Below are 22,526 nucleotides of genomic sequence, written 5' to 3'. Positions count from 1 at the left end.
CTCCAACCCAACCCAGCTCTGTCCAGACGACTACTTACTACTGACTTCAGGGCTAATTAAAAGTCAAATCCTTATCAAAAACGCTGCGAAACACCTGAAGAGATCTGGTTTGGTTATTAGTAATTTTAAGTAAACATGTTGAAATAATGAAGCAAGAATGAAATAGAGAAAACCCTGACGGCTCAACAATACTGAGTGGGAATAAAAAACTTACATTTCAATTTGATATAAAGCGGTAAACATTAATATTTAGTCTAAGATATTAATGGTGTATTACAATTACAACCCACACTTCGAAAAATATTAACTGCAATATTTGCATAACTTGACTGAAAAAAATTGCATTCTTCCATAAACTTCAACTTTTTAACTCATATTAAGTGAAATAAATTACATCATGAAATAACTGCATCCCCATGTATGCCCGGTAACTATGGACTTTGGGCTGAAGAATAACGTAATTTTACATGGGTAGTATTTAATTTTATTAAAATTTTCACATACATTTTCTCATTTGATTCTCACTATAACTTGGTGAGGTATTATTTGCCCCCCATTTGGCAACTAAGGCACAAAAAGATTTCAGTAAATTAATAATTAGTGATGATTGGGATGAGAATATAGATTTCTTATTATGTTTTGCATCTGCTACAGCCAATTGAAACTAATACATGGAAGACAAAGTTTCATTGAAACTAAATGCTTATGGGAAGCAGATGTGACTCAAACGGTTGAGCTCCTGCCTCCCACACAGGAGGTGGGAGGTCCTGGGTTCGGTTTCCTGTATCTCCTGGAAAAAAAAACCAAAAACAAACAAAAAAAACCAACTTAGGGAAGCCAATGTGGCTCAGTAGTTGAGCACTAGCTTCCTATATAGGAGGTACTGGGTTCAATCCCTGGCTGGTCGGTACCTCAAAGGAAGGAAAAAAGAAAAGCTTAAAAACGAGAAGTATCAAACATGAATTATGTGTAAAAACCAAACCAAGTTTGATAGGGAGGCTTTTTAAAAATATAGCTCTACTATCACATGATGGTTTGGCAACTGAAATGAGTACAAGTCCTCCCTAGCAGGGGTAAAAAAAATTACCTGACCTTAACTGCACCTCTTTAGGTGGCAAAAAAATTTTTTATGGCTATCCCTCCTCCCCACCACCTCCTTCACCTCTATTTTCTGCTTATTATCTTGCAATCTGGCCTTGCTCACCACTTCACTAAATGTGCCCACTTCCTAAATGTGCCCACCTAGTACACTTCTTATACCAACCAACCATGTTACACCTGTGTAATGCTTGGATCAAGATACAGATCATTGCCAGTATCCAAAAGTCTCTTGTGCCCACTCCCAGTCATCACCCCTCCCACAGGTAATCCCTATTCTAATTTCTAATGCTATAGGTTTTCTCCCTCCCCTTCCCTCTCTTTTCTTCTTTTTCCTTCAAAGACTTTACATTAACTACAATTTAGAAGAAAAAATACATAATAGCACAGCCATCATTCCAGGTCAAAATAGTTATTTTTAAGTCAGTTTTTAACTCAATTGGTCTTTTGCATGTATAGAGCATAATTTGTTCAACTATTCCCCCTGATGGGCTTTCAGGTTGCCTTTTTTTTTTTTGCCACTATGAATGTGTTCAGCAAAAAACATTCTTGTACCAATGTGTCCCTGTATAGCAGTGGCAACCCAGTGGAATTATTAAACCAATGATATGTATTTACACATTTTAATAGTTATTACAGATTATTTTTCAAAACAGTTCTGCAATTTACATTTAGCAACAATATGAATATTTCCAGCATCTCCATCGACATGGAATTTTAAAAATTTCTGTGATTCCAATCACTGAAAATTAAACTTCCCGAGATACTAGTCGGAGTGGGGAACTTTAAAGGTCAGCCTTGGTAATGAGTCAGAGCTGCTACAGTACATATCCCACCTGTTGAGGTGACAACTCTGACAGCCTACTTAATTTCCTAACTGCCCCCTTGAACGAGAAACTAAAGCCAGGGGCCAACAGGAGCCAGTCCAAAAGGCACCTTCACCATCACATCCATCCTGAGGCTGCAACATAACAATATTGGGCTAGTGGCATGCGTCCTTCTTTATACCACAAACTCAAATAATTACAGTTTGTTTTTCTTTTCAAACAGCTTAGTATAAAGAACATTAAATTTGATCGGCCTCTGATGATGGAATAGGTAGAACTGAGATAAACTGCTTCCTTACGTCTTACTCAAGCAGAACTTCTGACAGTCAAAGAGGAACAGGCTCTCAGAAATATTTGATAATTGCTTGATAAGAGATCTCATGCCACATCTAATTCTATATCACATTTTAGTAGTCATTAAAATTAGGAAGAATCTTATTCCAGGGTAGCCAGAGAGACTTGTAGGGTTAATCAAGTACTTCAAGCCAACCAAGCACACCAGAATTATATATGAGGTAGAAAATAATTTATTTGAATAGTAAGTACATCTACATTGATCAAATAGAATATCAGGATTAACATCAATTTTTAATCAAATCTAACTAATTGAGGTATTCTTTTGGGATGTTAGAAGACTCAGATCTTAAATGTTTCAAAAAAGTAATTTTTTTTCCTTTAGAGTACACAAATCATAGCTGATTGGTCCATGGTATTCAATGGCGACAAAAAGGGCAAGTTGATAGACCAAATGACAGTTATTTGAAGAACCATCTAGATAGAAGATGGCAGGAGAATAAAAAGTAGGCTGCAAGAAATAAGTCATTGTAACATCATTTTGAGCCTTCAGAATACTACTAAAACTTAACCACGAGTCCCAGACTGTTCGGGAACTTAAATTTATGGGACAAATGTGATATTGCGATATTCAAAATGGTGTAAGATAAGGAAATCAGACTGGCTGGAAAAAGTAAAAATATCTAGCTTCTTCCCTGCTGGAGAATTTCCATAACTTGACAAGCAACACTCTACAAAATGTACCACTTCAGCCTCAACTGTCACTTCTTCCTTCTCCCTCTCCTTTCCAAGAGGGGTAAGAATGAAGACTGCCATTGCACTATGGATTCAAGCCTTGGCCACATAACTTACTCTCTGGTAATCCTTGATCTTCTCTAGCTAACTTCAGCCATCTGCCAGCAGAAAAAGAGTAAAAGAAAGATACACAGCTACCCTTCCCACAGATCTTCATTAAGGCACTGGTTGATTATTTACAAGTTCCTGCACTAAGAGAAATCACTTAAAAGCACCTGGGATGGTTTATCATTTTCACAAGAATCTCTTCTTCCTGGTTTCTTTTTAGAGAGAGAAATAACAAATTCAAAATATCATATACCAGTCTGAAACACAATTGTTTTTGCTTACATAACAAAAATCTTTCATGATCCTTTTCTATACATCATTAGACTTACAAGGCTTTAAAAGTAAAATACTTTCAATATCTTCAAACTCTCAAACGATGAAACCTAAAAGAATTTAAAAAGTTCTTTTCATATCCCTATAATTTTCCATAAGTATTTAAATGACTATGTATTTGAAAAACAACAACAACAAACAAACAGTACACAGGAGCTCTGGACTCAGCAGACCAAAGTTTGAATCCTAGTTCTTCTACTTAGTAACTGTGAAAACTTGGGGAAATTAATCTCTCTGAGCCTCAGTTTCCAAACTATAAAATCAGAATATACAAAATCTGTAATAGATTTTAGGCACACAATATGAGCAGAAAAATAGTATTTTTAATTATTACATGTCAATGGTTTTCCACTGCCTGCAAGATAAAATCGACCTTTTTTTCATGGAAGAAGGTTCTTCATGATCTAGCCCATCACTTTCAGGGCCAGCTTTATCTCCTCCAGCTCAACCTCCAACTTTATGCTCCAGCAATAGTACCACCATCTCTCATAACTTAGCCTTTGAATGTGAATTTCCTCTTTGGAATGCCCTCTTTAAATGTGATTGTCTGGCAAACTTCTTACTTTCCAGAGCTATGCTCATTCACACAATTTCCACGTATTTCCCTTTGGAACAATGACAGATGCTGGATACTATTTCTCTTCTGTGACATTATTCCAGGGCCTTCCCACACACTTAAGTGTTTTTTTTTTATTATGGACCACACTATAGTTTATACCTATATCCTTTCTAGAAACTGTAATATTGTACTATAATTATTTGCAGGTATGTTTTAGCAATAGGGATCATGTGTTCCTGTAGAGCAGGGACCCTTTCTTTTTTGTTCTCCTTGCCTTTAGAGTCTGATTCAATAAATACTGTTGAATAAATACTATTGTTGCTATTAAGTCAATTGAATAAACATTAAGTTAAGCAACAACTATGTGCTTAGTGAGCACTGGAGATATAAAGGTAAGTAAAACACAATCCTTGCCCCCATTACGTTCTCATGTAGTGAGACAGATGTGCTGTATCACAGTGGTATATGAATAAAGTGCAATAGGAAGAGAAAGGAAAGTCACTATATTCTGCCAGGAATATAATGAACCCTTTCTGGTTCAGAGACACACCCCCCCTTCTAATTTCAATGAAATTAAAGTCAGAGGTTTCCACCTATATGTTGAATCACTATGAATGTGATAAATGCTGCCATTAGTGACATAATTTCCCAAAATGGTGAGCAACTCTTCGTAGAGTTCCAAACAAAACAAGCTACAGTCTTCTTTCAATAACACATTCGTTTTATTCCTCGAAAATTCAACATATATTAAAACCTTGCAAAAAAGTTCTGTGTTTATATGTAAAATTGAATTAGGTACTTGGCTCTGACAATTATAAACAGATTTTCCACCTATGTTACTGTCTAGTGGGATGTTCAAAAGTCATGTAGGGCTTAGGACAGACAGTTCTTCGTGGTGAACATCTAAGACCCCAACCCTACTCCCTATCCCCCACCAAATGCCAATATCACATCACAATCACTGGGACACCCCTCAATGGAGAATGACAATGGTAGAGAATGTACAAGGGGCTGTGAGAGCATTATGATAACCCATTAGGAGATCAGGGAAGACTTCCTTAAGGAAGTGACTTTTAGGCTATGGCTAAGAAGTAACAAAAAATAAAAGTGAGAGGAAAGCAGAGGCTAAAAGGACCTTGTAGACCAAGTTAAATTTGTGAAGGGTTTTAAACTGATGAAAGAAATGATCAAATAAAAATCTGGAAAAGGATTTAATCCCCTTGGGAAGTAAAAAATGAGGGAGGAGAGGTTCATATTCTGCTCTGTAATTCAGTATTACAATAATCACAATATTTCTAGAATGAAAATAATGATTTAAAAACCCCATCATGGAGCAGATGTGGCTCAAGCAGTTGAGTGCCCACCTCCCACATGGGAGGTCCCAGGCTTGGTTCCTGGTACCCTCTGAAAAAAAACAGAAACAAGTAACAAGCAGACAGAGCAAAACAACAACAACAACAACAACGAGCAAGACAATGAGCAGAAAGCAATATGGCTCAAGCAGTTGAGTGCCCACCTCCCATGCGGGAGTCCTGCATTTGGTTCCCAGTGCCAACAAACAACGAGCAGACAACCAGCAAAAAACAAAACCAAAAAACCCATCAAGCTGCAATGTGGGAAATCACTGGAATGGCAGGAGTTCTCACAGGAAGACCTAACTGTCTAAGACTACATTTAAGTGGGAGTTTTAATTTGTTAGGGAAAGGCAGTCTTGCTTCACAAATTGCCAAAATGAAAAATTCTGGTATTTAAATATTAAATAATTAAATGCATCTATTATTTTGTCACTAATAATTAGTTATTAGCTTATATTTTTGAGACTCAACGTTTTCTAAGCACTTACATGTATTAACTAATTTAATCCTCACAACTCTATGATCGGACATATGTATTAATATCAACCTCATTTTACAGATAAGCAAATTGAGGCACAGAGAAGTTAAGTTACTTGCTCATAAATGACATAGTTGTGATTCAAAACCCAAGCAATCTGGCTCTAGAGTCTAGTCTCTAAATCCCTGATAACACTTCCAACAGAAACATCAACTTTTATAAACTTGGAAATTAGTAATATCCTGAACAAAACCACTTGTATACTAAAGAAACAATATATATTTGATACCTTTGTAGTGAGAAAAAAAGTAAAAATCATTCTTCATTATTATAAAAATCACAACAGATCTAAAGAAGTAGTCTGTACATATTATAAACAATGAAATATTTAAACATTTTGTCTAAATGAGTTCAAAATATTCTAAATCTAACCTTCACAACATCCCCTTGTTCCAAGTAGGTGGCAAGTATTATCTTCACTTGACAAAGAGATAAATCAAAACACAGAGTTTAAGTAAGGTGCTAAAACATTTGCGCCATATTAATCAGATCTGTAGACTTCCAAAGTAAATGTCTCTTCTACTGTTTTGTTTTTTAACAAAAGTATGCTATGATAGACAATGAAGAAAATAATTAAATGAAAGCTATCCAAAGGGTTAAAAAGAACATGCTATTTAAAGAGAATAGTTACTTAACAAAACTTTAATGAGAAATTGAACCAAAGTTCAGCCATGATGGGAATGTTGAAAGGCAACTGATTATTAATTTTTTTAAAAAATGAGTTTTAAAAAAATGTCAGAGATTCAGAGTGCTGATAAGCTTATTAAATGATAGCTATCAATGGTACCCGAAAGCCCTTCACGTGAATCTATAAAGTAAACAGAGCATGTCATAGATCAAAAAAGAAAGGGGGAAAGTAAAATCAATCGTTGAGCCCAAGCTAGTTGAGGGAATGAGATCAACTATATTAGAAGGCAGGGACCATAGCATACCGGCCTTTAGATGTTACACGATGCTTGGCACATAATAGATTTTAAATCATTCTTGATTAACAGATGGATTAGGGTAAATTAAAATTGTAATTTTCTGGCATTACCAATTTATCATCATTATCTAAGAGCTGGAAGATTAACAGACAAAGAGAAAAAGGAAAACAGGTACTAAGGAACTTTAAAATACATGGATTCTTAGAGTGCCCTTTCAAGAAGACCTTTGAAGGTAAGTGCAAATGCTACTCAAATGCTAAAGTTTATAAACATTTGAAAAAAAAACAAAGTAAGTGGGTGCTAAGAATGAAAGCTTAATTTTTAAAAAATCAATCCAGGGAAGCGGATGTGGTTCAGGTGACTGGGCTCCCGCCTACCACATGAGAGGTCCCTGGTTTGGATCCCAGTGCCTTCTAAAGAAGACAGCAAGCTGACATGATGGGCAGGTGAGGCAAGCTGACACAACAAGAGACATAAGAAGAAAAGAACATAATTGGGAGACACAATAAAGCAAGGAACAGAGGTTCCCGATCCCTCATAAGAAGACAGCAAGTGGGAAATGGACTTGGCTCAATGGATAGAATGTCTACCTACCACATAGGAGGTCCACAGTTCAAAACCAGGGCCTCCTTGACCCATGTGGAGCTGGCCACATGGCAGTGCTGATGCGCGCAAGGAGTGCTGTGCCACGCAGGAGTGTCCTCCTCGTAGGGGAGCCGCACACGCAGAGAGTGGGCCCTGTAAGGAGAGCTGCCCAGCATGACAGATAATTCCTGCCCAGGAGTGGGGCTGCACACACGGAGAGCTGATGCAGCAAGATGACGCAACAAAAAGAAACACATTCCCAGTGCCTCTGACAATAGAAGCAGACACAGAAGAACACACAACAAATGGACACAGAGAAGAGACAACTGGGGTGGTGGAGGGAGGGGAGAAGGGGAGAGGAATAAATTTTTAAAAAATTAAAAAAAAAAAAAAAAGATAGTGAGCTGACACGATGGGTGGGTACAGCAAGATGACGCAACCAGAGACATGGGAAGGAAAAACAGAATGAGAGAGACAACAAAGCAAGGAGTGAGGTAGCTCAAGCAATTAGATACCTCCCTTCCACATTAGAGGTCTCGATTCGGTTCCTGGTGCCTACTAAAGAAAGAGGACGAACAGACTCAGCCAGTGGAAAAACAAGGGGGTGGGGAGAAATAAATAAATCTTTAAAAAACAAAACAAAACCAAAAAAACCAAAACTCAATCCGACCTACAATCTGGTACTTCCTAAACCTCAGCTTATTTAATATTCATAATAGCACTATGAGGTAGATATTAACCCATTTAATATTAACTGAGGTCCGGAGAGGTTAAGTAGCTTATTCAACTAGTATGTTGTAGAGTGGCCATTCAATACCAAATCTGTGTGATTCCGAAGTCTGGACTGTGCCTAGTAATACCAGCAACCCTGTCATCAATAGTGGAGCAATTTTATGTCATTTTTTATACTAAGTGTTTTACACACATGATCTCATTTAATTCCATGAGTTATGTACTAATAATACCTCCATTTTACAAAAGAGAAACAGGTATAAGAGAAGTTAAGCAATGTGTCCAAGTTCACACAGATAGTAGTGAAAAAAGCTAATCAAGTCCAGATACACCCAACTCCAGAGCCTGTGCACTGAACCACTCTGTCATAATTATCCTCATTCTGTCACCTCTACGAATAGATGAACCCTTAACAGAACTCTTGGACAGACTAAGAATGTTCTTGGTCATAGTTTTCTTTTTCTTTTTATTCCATGCATTATCAAGAATTCAACAGCTCTCTTGATGAGTGTCTATTTCCTTCAATTCAATCACCTGAGGTGTGATAACTGAACCTTGCTTTTTAGAGTTAAAAAATTTCATTTTTAATCAAAACAAAAGGCTTATAGGAATAATACACCCCATATATTTAAATTTTAGTCACAACACTGTCACCCTCGAAACACAAATTCCCTGTTGACTTCTACATTAGATTTAACTGTCACTGCTGGTCTCACATTCATGTATGTTTAAGTTACTACACTGGAGTTTCATTACCCTGACTGCACATTACAATCATCTGGGAACTTAAAAAAAAAATGACGCCTGTCCCCAACCTCTCCCACTAGGTACCTAAGCATGTGAGCATTTAAAAATAATTCCCAGAGCTATCCTATACAGAAATTAATATAAGCCAGTAGAGACTCACTATATTAAACTCAGTGAATCTGCTCCTGGCAATTTTCATTAGTTTCTTACTCTAATGAGCAGCAGTGTTCTAGCTGTGCTAGAAGAGACAGAGAATATGAGAAAGAAAAATAGAATGTAGACTACACTGATTAACATAGAAACATTACTAATCACTAGAAAAATGTCTCTGGTGAACACTGAAACATAACATACTGTTTAGAATCACAAAATAAATTTGCACTACTTAGGAAGGAATGGGTATGGTTAGAAGATATTAATTACAATGCTCATTCACTTTGCAATTTAACAGGGACAGAGGCTCGGTAAGTAGTTGATTGATCATTGCCAAGTGGTTTCAAGTAGTAGAGCTGAAGTATCTTCATAGTTTATCTCATTTGATTTTTCAAAACTACCCTGGCAGTTGAGGAAACAGTTTCAGTGATGTTAATGTTAAGTAACATACCAAAAGCCACTGAGCTAGGGAAAATGTTGGACTTGGGGTTAGAATGTGTGCCTTCCTGTTCTTGGCCCACTGTTCCTACTATTCCAGACTGCTTCTTTAAATCACAGTTCATTAAATAAGTATAATCAATTAAAATAGTAGCCTACACTGTTTACTTGCTGGTTTATGTTTGGCATACATCCAACATGGGGACAAATCTGTATGTACTCCAACAAGACTACAATGATTCTTGGTAAAATATTGGCATTGAATTATTAAAAATATACCAGTATCAGACAAATTACTGATTAAACCTGCACTTACTATATTTAAGGACCCTGTAAAAAGGCCTGTTATACAAATAGCCAAATATACTCCTGTGAAACACATCAGAAATTATAAGGTATGCTAATAAAATATAGAAGGCAATACTTTAGAATCCACTTCACAGGTATTTAGAGTATCTGTATGGTTTTTGATAGGAAGCAAAGTCATTTCAATAATTACAAAATGACTTTTTTTCTATGAAAAACCTTATTTTTTGACAAAATTCATAATACCAAATACAGTTCCCATTTCTCTTTAAGGGAGGAAGCTATTTTTGACTACAACATAACAATCCTAACTCTTCTGGTGTTGGCTCAAAAATCAGCCAGAAAGGGATTGGGATTCAATTTCATCTCATCATTAGTAGAAACTGGCTTAAACCACACTGATTTTCTCAAGGTAGAACACTTCATTGCAATTAGATTGCTCCTAAAGTTCTGAAGTGAGAGGGCCCCAGAAATTTCTCATTCATGACCAACACCATCTTTGATTGTTAAAGTATAATTCAGTATATATTTTCAAGTATAAATAGAAAAAGGAAACAGCACTGTGTTCACTGGTAAGGCCTGAATTAGAAATGCATCAGAGAAGTTTAGGCAATAATAAAGAAAGGTAAAAAATGGAAAGTGATTAGTAGGCTGATTATCATTACCTTTTATATAATCTTTCCTTTGTTCAATGAAATCATACACATACCAAGCAAGGGTGCTTATCAGTCAGAGTTTAGTTGTTGGAAGACAGACAGCTGAAAAGTTAGGAAAGAAAATAAATTTTTGCAATTTTAGTTCCTGAGGTAAATCTTGTTCTATAAAACACTACTTATTGCTGGTAAGCAGTGAAATAGAATGGAGAAAGAATGGGTTCAGGAGTCATACTTAGGTTCAAATCCCCATGCACTCAATTAATGACTTTGTATTTTTTAGGAAAGTTACTTAACAGGCTAGTCATCTGTGAAATGGGGTTGATTGGAAGATTAAATGAGATTATAAAGTGCCCCAATAGTAAGTATATTTACTTTTTGTTCCTGTCACAGTTTTGGGTACTCACAACCCAGAGTTACTAATGGCAGTTTATATTATCAGAAACATTATGATGATTACCTAAACTGTTTTTGTTCCTTCAAAGAACATGTAACAAAATGGGCTATATAACTTGTCATTTAAGTTAAGTGATAGTCTAAAGACACTGAAAGATCAATGGAGAAATACTGGAGGAATAAGAGGAATAATGAAAAAAAAACTGAAACCAGCTGGTGAATATTAAATCAGTTATGAATGAAATCAGGCTGTAAAAATTTTGTAAGAGCAAAAACAAAGTAGTTGAGGATAGTCACCATAGTATGAAAAGAGGTAAGAAAAAAAAAATCACAAAGAAAATTCTATACAGCACAAAAATGGAAAATATAAAGCAGAAAAAAAAATCAAATAAGATGATGGTACCATACAACCGTTTGATACAAAAGCACAATAGCACATATTCTGTAAGCGCTCATGTGTTTTCTATTACTATAACAAAAAAAACAGTAAGACTCAACCAAGATTAATGACATTTAAAAATTGAGTACAAAAACTAGAATGAAATGTGCATTGGTAAGGAAATCTGAGATTTTGCTGGACACAAAGGATAATGCTCATCTTCTACACACACTAAGAAAATATTCAAATTATAAGCATATATCCTTTTGAACTAGATCTTACATTAAAAAGCTTAGCTGTAGTCTTGGAATACGAAGAGAGATACTGAGTTATTAGCCAAATGAATATCATGACCTTATCACCATCCATCTCCTTCATCCCAAGAAATTGGAATTTATCAATTTCAAGTTTAACTGCAATTAAAGAATAGAAATCATAGCATCTTATTTTCAGAATGAGAACGGCATTAGGCAACATCTACTCAATCTTTTTATTTTGAAGTTGGGAAAGCCAAGACACAAAAATCAGTAACATTACAAATTAATTAAGGGGAAGAATTTGATTTCTGCTTTTTAAAATGCAGCTAGAATATCATGAAGTCCCCACCCCCACCCTTCTCTTTGCATAGTGAACTGATTTTCTGATAGAAAACCCAAGTCCTTTTCTATAGGGAAAACCTACAGCCCATGTCTAAGGATGGGCCTAAAGGCAAGGTTTATTTTTTGTGACCTCATTCCCTAAACATAATTGATTAGTCCAGGGTAGGGTACCTGAACCTCCACATGACAAATCCTGGCATAAAAAGCTAAATCAAATGGATTTCCTTTCTGGGGAATATACATAGGAAATACTAAGATCATTTACAATTTACCAGCTCTGAAGGCAGAAGCTAAAAGGTGATTGCCAGTGTTAGATTCTATGTGCAAGACAAAATTATGGAGGGGCAGAAATTATAAGCAAGCACAGAGTGGAATGGACCAGTATAGAGAGAAGCAAGAAAGTGCTGAGCAAGGTCACATGACCCACAGACTACCCCTGGGAGCACCATGCTGCCTGGTGACTTTCTATCTCTAATCCATGATTAACTTAGACTGAACCTCCCCATTTTTAAGACAATCTGAATGAGTTTCTCTTCCTTGGAATTGAAAGAGTTTAAGGAGAATAGTAATATTAAGTAGCTATTCAAATATACATCACATGGACTAGTTATAACAAATTATAAGTGGAAGGAACGGAATATTTTAGGGAATTATCTAAGAATTGCAGGGTTGGTACAGTGAATGTTTATGACTATCACAGGAACTAATTTCCTTAGACTGAACACCAGTGTAAATTTGAGATCTGACTTGAAGTCTCTGAGAAATAACAAGTACAATGAATAATATACCTAGATGAGTGAGGAGTTAAATGAGTGGGAAGAATAGAGAAACCAAGCATAAAGTCAGCTACCAGTTCAAGTATGTACTCTTCTTTACCTTTTCTCTTTCAAATTACATTATTTTGGTTCTGCAGGCTGGTAATCGCTGCCACTGCTACCATCAAGGGAAAAGAAGCCTCACAACATTCACTTTGTTAACACTTAATACCAGTGAGAGATGCAGGGACAAGCAATTCATCCTCACTAAGATGTCAGCTCACTATGATGTGTTTTCCCAAGATTAAAAACTCTACATTTCAAAGAACCTATAACAACATCTCTTATCATGCAATTCTGTGAAGTACAACAGTTTACATATGCTTTTTTTAAACAAATAGAATAGTGCTCTTAGCATGATAGCAATACAAAATTAGATGTTCCAGAGACAGTAATACATTAATAACTTAACTGAAAAAATCATTTAGAGCCAATAAATATAGCACATGAAAATTCATGAAAGGAAATACAACAGTAAACAAACAAGGGGAAATGTCGAACCTTATTAGTAATCAATAAATGTAATAACGAAGTAATGTTTTTAGTCTAATTAGCAAAGATAATTTTTGAATTGATTATATCCCATGTTGCTGAGGCTATGATGAATCGGCTTTAACAAATTACTGAAGGTAGCAAACAAATTATTGAAGGTAGTGTAAACTAATACAACTATCAGAAATTAATTCAGCAATTTATATTGAGCTGTTTAAATTTTGTATCTTTGCCCCAATGATTCCACTTCTGAGGCTGCATACTAAGAAAAGAACCCCAATTAGTGGAAAGAAAGTTTCTTCTCAAAGATTTTATCCCAGGATAATTTCTAATATTAACAATAAATATTTAGGTAACTGATGGACTATTATCCATTCATTTAAAAAGATGGTTAAATCCAATGTCCACATAGAAGAGGTGGCATTGGATTGGGAAAAGTGGACATGGTGGACGATGGGTATGGGGAAGGGCAGGAAGAGATGAGAGGTGGGGGCGTATTTGGGACGTGGAGCTGCCCTGGATGGCGCCTCGGGGGTGATCACCGGACATCGTGGATCCTCACAGGGCCCACTGGATGGAATGGAGGAGAGTATGGGCCATGATGTGGACCATTGTCTATGAGGTGCAGAGGTGCCCAAAGATGTACTTACCAAATCCAATGGATGTGTCATGATGATGGGAACGAGTGTTGTTGGGGGGGGGGGAGAGGGGGGGTGGGGGGGTGGGGTTGAATGGGACCTCACATATATATTTTTAATGTAATATTATTACAAAGTCAATAAAAAAATAAAAAATAAAAAATAAAAATAAAAAGATGGTTATATTCTCTGGTTTCTTTTTCACATCATATAAATCTTTTAAATTTTAAAAAGATGGTTACTTCCTGTAATGACATGGAAAATGTTTATGATTTAAAAAACGGAAAATGATAAAAAATGTTGTATATAGAATATGATCACAAATAAAAAATATGTATAAGGACTGAATTATATATATATATATATTTTAAAGATTTATTTTTTATTTATTTCTCCCCTCCCCCCCAGTTGTCTGCTCTCTGTCCATTCGCTGTGTGTTCTTCTGTGACTGCTTATATCCTTATCAGCGGTACTGGGAATCTGTGTTTCTTTTTTGTTATGTCATCTTGCTGTGGCAGCTCTCCGTGTCTGTGGCGCCATTCTTGGGCAGGCTGCACTTTCTTTCACACTGGGCAGCTCTCCTTAAGGGGTGCACTCCTTGTGCATGGGCCTCCCCTACACGGGGGGCACCCCTGTGTGGCAAGGCACTCCTTGCGTACATCTGCACTATGCATGGGCCTGCTGCACACAGGTCAAGGAGGCCCGGGGTTTGAACCGTGGACCTCCCATGTGGTAGGTGGACGCCCTATCCATTGGGCCAAGTCCGCTTCCCAAGGACTGAATTATATAAATGAAAAAGACTGGAAAGAAACAATGAGAAGCCAGCAGTATGTTAGGGTTTCAGGACTGTGAGCCTTTTTTCTTCTTTTACAAAAATTTTCAATATTGTGCTTATGTTACTTTTGTAATGAAAATAAATAATAAAAACCTCCAACAGTATAATTGTTAGAAGTCACACTTAGCACTGGGGCAAAAGATCCCAGAGGGGCTAAAAGACCCCAGAGAACACTACTATTTCATATACAATGCTGGCTGTTGGTAATAATGACAGAGTCATGAAGAAGTGTAAGTTACACTCTTTTTTGCTTTTTTAGCAGTAAATAAATTATACTTTTTGCTTTTTAAGGCAGGAGGGTATAAAAATGTAGTTTAGAAAGTTTTTGTGAAAGTGCTTAAAGCTTATCATGCTTAAAGGGTTAAGTTTTTGCTACCTAGAAAATTAATGTACTGTTTCTCCAGATTATGCCATTAAACGGAATAGACACATTGATGTGATGATATTGAAAATAAAATCTTTATAGTAATGGAAACAAACTTATTAGACTTTTGCAGAGTACAACGATTATACCAGAAGTGTTGTCTTATAATTCCAGAGACCTAGTCTCAGAGAAAGGCCCTCCTGAAAATTAGAGAAGTTTTACTCTTACTTAGATAATGGGAGTTAATATAGATTTTACAGTTGTCATTATTGTTTTAATATCTTATATGTGTCAAAATAATTTTTAATAATGTTAGCTTAACAAAAAGTAATGTTAGGGTTTATTTAAATGCTCTGAATTACTAAGTAATGATATACAAAAACATTAAGACTACTACAAAATTTAAAACAAACATTTTCTTAAATATCAAAAGAAATCATATTTCAAGCACCTTTCATCAATTTTCTAATTTTTCAAAACACACATATTCTGAAAATATTTAAGAAAAAACTCAATGAATAGTTCAATTAAACAATATACTGAACTAGAATTAAAAAAATCATCAAAGATGTAGAAGTCAAAAGCAAATTAAAATTAACTCTCGCTTACAAAAGAGAGCTTATATTTCTTTACAATAGTTCTTGCTGCTTTTGTAGCAAAATGGGGGTGTTGGGGGTGGGGTATATGGGAACCTCTTATATTTTTAATGTAACATTTTTTGTGATCTATGTATCTTTAAAAAAAAGACAATAAAAAATAAATTTAAAAAATTCTACAGATTCTCTCAGTAATCAAAACTATAAATATTTTAAGAAAAAAATGCATGGTACAAAAATTTCTACTGTAGAAATAAATCTAAAACAAACGGGCACATACAACAAATACTTACATCTGTAATTTAGCAACAATGAACTGAAAAGGCTAATGTTCTACTTTTAATCTGACTAAATCATTTGTTATACAGTATTTTAATCCTTACTCTAAGAAAATAAATCACAAATCATCTAAAATTAAAACCTTAGATAGAAAATAGGAAATGAAACTCTTATTTAAGATAAAAAATGAATTTAATTTTCTTTATACTTTTAACTCATTGTTTGACACCATGACCGTGAGTCACAATTCCAAATACTTATTTTTATATGCACTTATTCAAAGAACTCCTAATCAGTAAATTCAATTTAAAAGCATAGATACTTGTTAGAAAAATCTAAATTAACATCCAATGTTGCAACAGAGAAGAATGTTTGCAAATAAAATTTCAAGCCTACAAATATTTTGTTTTCATGAGGGAAAGTTATTAAGACTTTTTATAAGTTAAACATTTAATAAGAGTGATGAAAGCAATTTTGTTTTTAAACAAAAAAGAAGAATGACTTGTTACTTAACATCTTAAAATAAGCCAAAAATATGATAAAAATGAAGAAGTGTTAAGATCTAGTAATATTCTTCCAATCCCTCAAACCCCAAATTCATATGCTTAGATTTCATTATATATCCAAAATTCACAGTTAAAAATCTCTGGTTAAACAATACAAATAATCGAGAAAAAAACTGTTAGACTCATCAGTGGATTCTTCTTAATATGTTTTTCTACCTAAGGAAGCTAGTGTACTAACTGAAAAGGGATGGAAAGAAAATGTATACCTATAAATTACCTTCACTTAAAACTAATGGTATAGTTCTGAGTGCCTATTTAGTCTATGAGATAGATACTATCCATGCTCATTCATTCTTAATTGGTAGACCTAGGGTTCTAATGAACTGCCTCAAAGGCACTCACTATTTCCATTATACTAAAATGACTCTTAGAAAAATAAATTCATTTATTACAAAATAAACTTTTCCTAAATCATCTTCCTAGAATAGGGTTGGGAACAGAGAAAGCAAAATCTGTCTTAATGCAACAATAATTATACTTCATTAAAAAAATAATTTCATACAGCAACGAATCCATAGTATTTACAGTTAATAAGATATTTAATCTCATCAAATCAATTATACATTCTTATAGGAGTAGAATAAGCATATTCTAAAAGGAAGGAACCCCAGAAATTAAATCGATGCAGGATTTTTATAGTTGGAAAGTACAATTATAATAAAAGACAAATCTGGAATGAGTGGGATGAACTAGGAAATTGCGAGGATTTCTTGTTAAATTCAACAATTCAGTATGTGGCTAGGCATTTAATGGACTGGAGTCAAAAGCATTTGAGAAAACTAAGAAAAATAGAAAAACAAACAAAACAAAACAAAGCATTTGAGATGTCCAGGAGTTTGTATTTCCCAGTAAAAAAGATTAATTTTACCTGAAATAAAAATTTTGTCCTTGCTCCTAAGCAATCCAAACTCTATTAGAATTCCACTTAGAGTGTATGAATGTGTAGATTCCATTTTACAAATAAAACTTGCCCGCAGTGTACCTCATCAGCAAGTGCCAATACCACAGGCAAAAGCTTCTAGCCCACTAGGATATAATGTTAAAATAAAGCTGGGATTTTTAGTGGAGCCTTTCCCTTTTAATCTGTCATCCTTTTATTTCTCTACTGGCTCTTAAGTTTTCCCATCAAATTTCTACATTAAATGTTTAACTACCATGCCACTTTCTTGATTCAGGGCTATATTATCTTTGCTAAAAAGAACCCAGAAAATTTTTCCACCTTTACAGTTCATCCAGTTTCATTCTTTACTTATTTAGGGGGTAAGGTGTCTGGTGAGGGGAAATGGTAGCATTTGGGGAAGCCACATAGACACTTAAACTCACTGCCATAGGATTTATGGAGTTAACTTCACTGGTCTTTAGGACAAAACACTCCCAACTAAGATTCTTTAAGTCTTCTGTGCCATGAAGAGATAAAATAACAGCAGGAAAAGGGAGGGGCATCAAGGGATTTGGGGCTCTTGCCTCAGTTCTTCTCTGCACTAATAGCTAGCTGGGTAATCTAGTACAAATTACACTCATCTGGTTTATTTCCTTTCCTAAAAGGAAGCTAAACATCAGCTTCTAAAGTAAAACATTTACCTGGCAATAAGAATGGATCCGGTCATATTCCACATACATAAGCCAACCTCACTTCTTTTCTTCATACTTGGTACTGAAATTCTCCAAGTTCCTCCTAGCCTTCAGAAGAACTTGTATTCAATTCCACTGCTCTAATATATTTCTGGGATTACTAAACTGAGTGGACAGCTACATGTCACTTGATTATTTCAGCTAATACTTGGGCTCCTGTGAAAAGGCATAGCATTGTGCCAGGCTATGGGTCACTTCTTTTAGCATAAGTTATATTCGATAATAAGAACAATCTTCAGTTGAAAATGTTATAGAAAAATTTACTTCATAACTGTTTTCTATCAAACATAAAAGTCTTTACCCTTCATACCCTCAGAACTTTGTAAAAGAAAACTGTGTAAAACATTATTGAACCAAAAATTCAGTGAAGCCTTCCAATTTTGTTCTGGAGCACCTGTGGAGCCACACTGATTGGGTTTCAATGTTTTTTCTAAATTAAGTCACAAGATTTTCTAATAAAGGTTTAACAAGAAGCATTACATGAGCTGAAACTCTTTGAAACACAAATCAGGACTCTTTACATCATGTCTATAAACTGCCAACTAAACTCTACCACAAAAGAATTAACCTAATTACTGTATTTTACTTTTCTAAACATCAGTAACTTTGAAAACACATCATTTATACCAAAGTCTGATAAATTTTACATATATGGTTTAAATAACTTTATTTTTCTTTTTCTTTTTCTGTCCTAATTCTCTTCAGGCTCGCATATTCAACTCTGACCCATCATTACTTAGAGAATTATAATCCAGTTCTAGAATTTAAATATTATCCTTTTGATATAAGGATAATTATTGCTGATATAAATATACATTTAACTTATTTTTCTACGTCAGGTAAGGAATCTGATCTTTCCATGCACTACATGGAAGACATTAATATAAAATACTTAAGAGTATAAGCCCTCTGCTTGAGTCTCTCTGCTTGACTTTGAGTACATGCTTTGCCACTTATCAGTCACAAAAAGAATAACCTGTGATCTATAAAATGAGAATTATTAGTAGTACCCAGTTGTTATGAGGATAAAATGACAAAGTTCCATCTTAAAAACAAAACACCTTTCTCTGTCTAAAAAGACACAACAACTAAATGTAACACAAAACCCTGGACTGGATCCTGCGCTGGAAGAAAAAATTGCTATAAAGAATATTCCTGGGACAACTGACAAAATGGGAATATGGATTATAAAAAACTAAATTTCCTGAATTTATAACTGTATCATGGTTTTGTAAGAGAATATCCTGGTTCTTAGGATACACACACTAAAGTTTTAAAAGGGACAAAAGGGGGAAGTGGATTTGGCTCAACTGATAGAGTGCCCGCCTTCCCTATGGGACATCCAGGGTTCAAATCCACAGCCTCCTGACCTGTGGTGAGCTGGCCCACGTGCTGATGTGCGCAAGGCGTGCTGTGCCATGCAGGCGTGTCCCCCATGTAGGGGACCCCCCCGTGCAAGGAGAGCCGTCCCATGTGAAAAAAGCGCAACCTGCCTAGGAGTGGTGCCGCACACAAAGAGAACTGATGCAGCAAGATGATGCAACAAAAAGAGACACAGATTCCTGGTGCGGCTGACAAGAATGCAAGCAGACACAGAAGAACACACTGTGAATGGACACAGAGAGCAGACAATGGGGGAGCAGGGAGAGAAACAAATGAAAAATAAATCTTAAAAAAAAAAAAGGTTCAAAAGGGAGATGTATGCAACTCACTTTCGAATTGTCTGAAAAATGAAGTGTGTGAGTGTGTGCACACATATGCACAGAGAAGAGAGGGAAACATAGCAAAAGTTAAGAATTGGTGAATCTGGGTAAAGCATATATGGGAGTTCTCGCTATTATTCTTGCCACTTTTCTGTAAGTTTGAAATTATTTTAAAATAAAATACTCTACTCCCAATTGCAGAAATTGAAAATTGTGTAGTCATTGTCTCCCCTTAACTTCATGCTGCCAAACCGAGCAATTCCTTCTTGACTTCATCTTAATTATTCCAGTGTTCAACACAGGCAACCACTCTTTCCTCCAAACCTTTCCATTTCTTAGTGCTCCAGCACCACATCTCCCTGGTTTTCCTTTTATCTGCCGTCAGTCCCCTTTGTTAGCTCCCTCACCCCTTATGTGCCAGTTTCCTCCCAAGAATGGATCATAGGTCCCTTTCATTCTTTTTTTATCCCTCTCCCCCAACCCCCATTCCCCTCATTGTCTGCTCTGTGTTCATCCGTTGTGCCCTTTCCTGTGTCTGCCTGTATTCTCATTAGGCAGGTCCAGGAACCGATCCTGGGACCTTCTGGAGTGGGAGAGAGGCAATTATTCCCTTGTGCCACCTCAACTCCCCGTTCCATTACATCTTCTTATTTTCTCTCCTCTGTGTTTCTTATTGCGTTATCTTGCCGCACCAGCTCTCAGCGTTGGCGAGAACTCCCATGTGGGGCGGCTTTCCCATGCTGGGTGGTATTTCCACGCAAGGGGGCACTCCTGTACGGGGCAGCATTCCAGCGTGGGCCGGCACTCCGCATTGGCCAGCTCACCACATGGGCCAGCTTGCCCTCACCAGGAGGCCTCGAGCATAGAAACCTGGACCTCCTATATGGTAGACGGATGTCCAATTGGTAGTGCCACATCCATTTCCCCATAGAGCCCTTTCTTTATCTACGTAATCTCATCCAGTTTATGCCAATAAATAACCTAAACTCCAGACTCAAGTACCAAATTCTTAAAAGGCATAGCCACTTGTTGGTTAAATGGGCATCTCAAGCTTTGTTAGCTAAAGGGGAACTTTTGATTGCCACCCCACCCCATTCAAACCTGCTCCTGCCCCAGCTGCCTAACATCACTAAATTACACTAGTGTTCATCCAACTGTTCAGGCCAAAATACTAAGGGATTATTCTTGATTCTTCTTTTTCTCTCATATCCAAATGATCAGTTAATCCTGTCACACTGTTCTCTCAAAAGTGCCTTCAAAATATACTCTCAATCATTTCTCACCCCTTCCATTGTTCACCCTAGTCCAGCTACTACAGCCTAGAAGAGAATGGGCTACAAAACAGATTTCACTGCTTCCTCTCAAAGAGCAAAAATGATCTTGTTAAAGCTGCAATTCATTCATGTTTCTCCCCCTATCAAAACCTTCCAAGTTTCCTGCCACATATAGAATAAACCTAATTTCTTTACCAAACCCTACAAAACTATACCTAATCTGTAATCTGGACCCCTGTCCATCTCTCTGAAATCATCTCTTCATTCTCTCAAATCCCCCCCCCCCCCCCACCACCAACCACCATGGTCCAGCCACACTGGAATTCTTGCAGTTCCCTGATCATGCTAAGCTTGTTCCTACCTCAGGGTCTATACTTTTGCATGCTCTTTCCCCAAATATTCCTACTGCTCACTACTTTCCATCATTCCCTCATGTACATTTACATCGATGCCCACCCCACATTCTCTATCTCCTCTCACTGCTCTTTCTTTAGCACCTATTTCTATTTTTTCCTTTCTCTTTATTTAAAAAAGTCTAAGTACACAATATGTGAATGCTTCTCACTGAAAAAAAAAAAAGTAAACCATACAGATGAAACTCAAGCCCTCTTTAACTATTTCTTCTAATCCTGGTCTCTTCTCTAGAAGTACTCTATTAATTTGATGGGTATCCATATAAAGCTCTTTTCTGTGGATTTAAATATATATGCATGTGTGTGTGTATATGCAGCTGTAGAAATAAAAAGGGTTTATTTCTGTTCTTTAACAACCCATTCAAAATATGCTTAACTTTCCTAGTCATTATATATAGTTCTGTTTCATTATTTAACTATAGTATGGTTTATTGAACACAGCTTATTTACAATTTTTGATCCATTACAAAAGCTCATTGGCTTAACACATTTACTGAGCACTTACTGTATCACAGGTACCATACTAATTGCTGCTGATATAGCAGTAAATTTGCCTTCTTGGAGCTTACTTTCTTATAGGAGGAGAAAGACAATAAACACAGTGCAATAAAGCACAATAACATAAAAATAAAGCAAACTTTTTCTGTGTAGAGTCAGATAGTAAATATTCTAGTCTCTGTCACATATTCTTCTTTGATCTGTTTTACAACCCCTTGAAAATATAAAACTATTCTTAACACAGAGGCTATACAAAAACAGGTCACAGGATGATGAAACTGTAGCCTGCCAACTCCTGATATAGTGTATTAGAAGTTGCTATGCAAAAATTAAAAAGTAATGCAGTGGGAGCAGATGTGGCTCAAGTGGTTAGGCGCTCACCTCCTACATGAGAGGTTCTGGGTTCAGTTCCCGCTGCCTCCTAAAGAGACAAACAAACAACAAGCAGACAACAAGCAAACAATGGGTAGACAACCAACAAAAAAAATACAAAACAAGCAGGGAGCAGATGTGCCTCAAGCAGTTGGGTACCCACCTCCCACATGGGAGGTCCCGGGTTCAGTTCCCAGTGCCTCTTAAAGAAAAAATAGACAACGAGCAAAAAACAATGAGGAGACAATGAACAAAAAACAGGCAAAGAGCAAAAACAATGAGCAGAGA

At 36.1% G+C, this 22,526-nt stretch overlaps 1 protein-coding gene across 4 annotated transcripts in view; it reads right to left on the bottom strand.

The window, feature by feature from the left end:
- The window catches only part of TNPO1 (transportin 1), a 114,532-nt gene that overhangs the window by 83,349 nt on the left and 8,657 nt on the right, over positions 1-22,526 (bottom strand). Inside the window, exon 3 of one of the 4 annotated variants that reach the window (XM_071208558.1) lies at positions 22,248-22,287. The exons of the other annotated variants lie outside the window; for them this stretch is intronic. The gene's annotated coding sequence lies outside the window, so the exon portion shown is untranslated. The remainder of the gene's footprint in view (positions 1-22,247; positions 22,288-22,526) is intronic. 4 annotated transcript variants of the gene reach the window in all.

The sequence above is a fragment of the Dasypus novemcinctus genome, chromosome 2, assembly GCF_030445035.2.
Source record: "Dasypus novemcinctus isolate mDasNov1 chromosome 2, mDasNov1.1.hap2, whole genome shotgun sequence".
In the NCBI taxonomy this organism is placed as follows: domain Eukaryota; kingdom Metazoa; phylum Chordata; class Mammalia; order Cingulata; family Dasypodidae; genus Dasypus; species Dasypus novemcinctus.
Note: the sequence above shows the minus strand (reverse complement) of the source record. Positions and strands in the feature narration are given on the sequence as shown.